Below are 4422 nucleotides of genomic sequence, written 5' to 3'. Positions count from 1 at the left end.
AATACTCTCATTTCTTATAAGGTCTATAACTTTTTCGTTATAATATATTTTTGAGTGATTCTTAAGCCTAAACCTTTTCTATTAGATCCAAATAATCCAATGGTAAAGTTATTTTTACAGATTAATATTTCAATCCAGGGATTTAACCCATGTCAAATCAGCAGTACCTAGATTGATCTAATTACATTGGTTTTATCTAGTCTTGTTTCTTATAGCTCAAGCTATCAATATATGAGGCATGGAATATCATTTATAATCATCTAGAAAATACTTAAACTTATCTTAGGGTGCCTTAGATTTCATGTAACCCATCCATGAAAAACACAAAAATTTAAAACAACATAACATATCCTAAACCACAAGGATTTTGGATGGCATGCATGGTTAGGCTTAGCACTTGACAAGTGTGCCTTAGGTGGCACCATTAAGGCTTAATACAGCCTTAATGACCTACCTCACCCCTTCATCCTCTCCTATATAAAGCCCTTAGGGGCTGAAACTTCTTCCAAACTTCCACCAACATCCACACAAAGTTCTTCTTCTTCCTTCCTTCATTTCTAGCATAGGTGACAAACACAAATGGTGTTGAGGGTTGTTTTCCTTCATTCATATTGCATGCCATAGGTGTTCTAACCTAATTAATGTCTGAAGAATCCATTTTTGTTGTTAAATTCTTTAGGTTGATCGTCCACAAGATGTTGTGGAACGTAAGGGCCGTTGACTACGGATTCCCAAATATCCGAGTCTATGGCCTCAATAAAAATTTGCATGCGCACTTTCCAGTAGGCATACCCTTCACCACTGAATATTGGTGGTCGATTAATGGATGACCCATCACCACCAAATGGATTTGAAGAACCCATTCCTTTTCCCTTTAGGATCACGAATACGCGGTTGAGCTAGCACTTCGTACTAGCTCTGATACCACTTGTTAGGTATCAGTGGTTACAATACACCTAGAAGGGGGGGGTTGAATAGGTGTCGCGGTTAGAATTACCGCTTTTCGCAAATCAACACTTAATGCTGAATCAACCCTATTTAATCGATTAAGGAGAAAAGGATAATCGATTATAAGCACAGTCTTAATCGATTAACACAAAAAACAGTTTTAAACAGAAACTATTTTAATCGATTAATAGAAACAGTATAATCGATTAACACAGGAATATTAATCGATTAAACAGAACCAGTAAGCAATTACAGAAACGATTAAATGCGAAACAAATAACCGATAACAGAACGAATACAGAGCTTACAAATTTGTATATCAGAATAGCTTGCAATACAACAAAAGAACAGAATGTATTAGTTGAATCAAATATACAAATTAAATCGATTGAAAACAGTAAAGAGAGAGAGAGAAACAAATCCTGCAACTCGAATTTTTATCCTGGTTCGTTTGCTGTCCACTGCAAACTACATCCAGGCCTCCCGGCTGACTTGGGAGATTTCCTTCACTATAATCGAATCAATGTAATTTACAAACACATTATCCAATTACAACACTTAGCAAATGACAAGAAATCAAAGAAACTATCCAATGGTTTGACTCCCTTCCTACCGATAAAGAAAACGTTTCTTTCGGCGTAGCCCCAGCCAAAGAATCTCTCGTTCTTTCCTTTTCTTACACTCTAAGCTATGAAGAAACACACAATCTCTACTGGTGATACGACACCAAGAGATTCCCTTTCACAACAATTATACAAGAATTACAAGAGTAATATTAAGCTATACCTAAGCTCAAATACAACATGAAGGCTTTACTCTAATGCACATTTAACACAAACACATGTGAAATGACAAGTATTAGTTATGAAAACAGAAGTTACAGAATCATAAAATTCATGAAAAAACGCATCAAAATATGCATGAACATGTGAGGGAAAACGTGAGAGATTATAACATGAAATGCACTCAATCCTAAAGCAAGGAATCTCTCATTTCTAAACTCACTAATGCAATTAACAAATAGATGCAGCAATTAACACGTAGAATGCTCTAACTCTCTAATAAATGCAACATGCAACTTATGAGATTAATTCTGAAAACGCAGTTTATAAAGAATCAGTCCAGAACCCCAGATAATCGATTAAATACCTTCTTAATCGATTAACGGGACTAAAAATCATAACTGATTCTGTTTTTCAGTTTTTCAGTTTCAACAACTTAAAAATCAGTTAGGTTAATCGATTAACGTAAACCTTTAATCGATTAACTGCATTACAAAAACGTGTTCCAGTGGCAACCACTTTACACAGCAGTTGGGTTAATCGATTAAAGGTATGGTTAATCGATTAACACTAAATAAAATATGTATTTTCAAATAGAAAACATCAAATATGTTATGCACTTAGATAATACATGTTTGACACTTAGTTTTATGCCTAGAATGCATATATACATGTATTTATGTAATGCATGAACATATTATCAAATGAACATATCTCATGGATGAAATGATTTAAAGATAAATGCATGTGAGACATGTTTTAGGTGCCCTAAGCCTTCGACTCAACTTAAACTAGAAACTAGTCTAAGCCTAGTACCAAATAAAAGACTTAAGCACGTTGGATTGTTGGTTATCTTCAAGCACTTTTAGGCACACGTTGTCCTCATCAAAACCATGACGTTCAAGGAGAGCTTTCCAAAGTGTTCCTCTTGACATGCACACTTTCAATCTCCCCCTTTTTGATGATGACAAACTCTACATCAAGTTCATCAATTTTAAAGTAACAATTGCTTGATGAATAAGCTTGAAGATTGTGTTGGCAAGGTTGATGGAATGCGCACATTTATCGGAAGCTGTTATAACGATCAACCTGCACAATTGAGAAGCAACAAAACAACCTTTCTCCCCCTTTTGACATTATCAAAAAGATAACCCAGGTCAAAAAAGCTAGGAAGAGATATTAGTTAATCATAAAACAATGTTAATGAATTAATTTGGGTTTTAACAAATTAACCTGTTTCATTTATGGGTAAATTGAACAAATGCGCTTTATTGGACAAAAAATAGCTAATAAGAAGTGAGAATGGCATGCAAGATTTAATCAAATATTAAGCATTGTAAGCATTATTAAATCTCAAATGATCAAGATCCATTCACTAAGGCAAATAAGCTATTTTGACATAATTATAGCAAAAACACAAACATTTGCATAGCATAAAGAGTAAAGAAAGTCATGAAATAGTACAGGCCATAAAGTCAAATAAAAGACAAATAGCAAAATACGAATCAGTTCTGAAAGCAACAACGATAACTAAATCCAGAAGGTGCCACAAGATAAAAATAAACCTAAGGATAGGATAACCTAGGTCTAAGGTCAGCTAAACTAAGGTTGAGGCGGAGGATAGACAGGCTGATCATCAGGCACAGCAGTGTTCTGATTTCCCTGGATAAGCATAGACAGCTTCTGAAATTCTGAGCAGAACATGGCATTCTGAGCCTCAGCGGTAGACTGAATCATAGTCCTCAGCTCCTGAATTTTGTTATCGGTGTAGGCATTCTGACGTTCCTCGTATTGCTCCATACCTGCAAAATAAGAGTCCTTCAGCCCTTGGAAGTGCAGATCCATGCGGTTGTTAAGGCGTTGTTCCATGGCTTCCATCTGAGCTAAACCAAACACAGAGCTCTGAGGTGCTGTTCCAGACGACTCCCCCTGATTAGTTGCATTCTGATTACCCAAATCCTCCTGATGCTCATTATCCGACAAGTCCAGATCAAAGGTGGTATAGTCCTCCTGATACTGCCATGTAGTACCATACTTGTAAATTCCCATCTTATGAATGAGACTCTCACCCACCAAGTGATCTTTATCAGTGTACTCAGTAATGATGGTATCAGAAATGTCAATGCGCAAATAATCAACAATGCGGGATATGAAAATGCTATACGGGAGCAGCTTGGACTGAGACAATGAAACGCTGTTCATGATTTTTAGAATTTCCTCAGGCCAATTGATCATCACGTTATTCTTTACAGCGTACATGAAACGCAAATCATTCACAGTAGGCTGTGCATGATTAGTGTTCCGCTGCACTAATATGTAAGCAATAACATAATGCAATAACCTGTTCTCAACAGAAAGTGACCCTGCCTTGGGCAGTTGACCCTGAATATACAGATGAGGGCCTCGAAAGAATGACTTGTACACATCAACGGGATCAAAATTGTCCTTGACCCAAGAACAGTCCCCTNTCATCCTCATCCTCATCCTCTTCCTCATGCTCATCGTCATGCTCATCCTCATCCTCATCCTCATCCACACCCTCATCCTCCTCCTCATCCTCATCCTCATCCTCATACTCCTTCTCATCCTCATCCCATCCTGGTCCTTATCCTCATCCGCATCCTCATCCTCATCTTCCTCCTCCTCCTCATCGTCATCCTCATCCTCGTCCTCATCCTCATCCTCGTCCTCA

The sequence above is a fragment of the Lupinus angustifolius genome, unplaced genomic scaffold, assembly GCF_001865875.1.
Source record: "Lupinus angustifolius cultivar Tanjil unplaced genomic scaffold, LupAngTanjil_v1.0 Scaffold_546, whole genome shotgun sequence".
Classification (NCBI taxonomy): Eukaryota; Viridiplantae; Streptophyta; class Magnoliopsida; order Fabales; family Fabaceae; genus Lupinus; species Lupinus angustifolius.
This window is presented reverse-complemented; position numbering follows the sequence as displayed.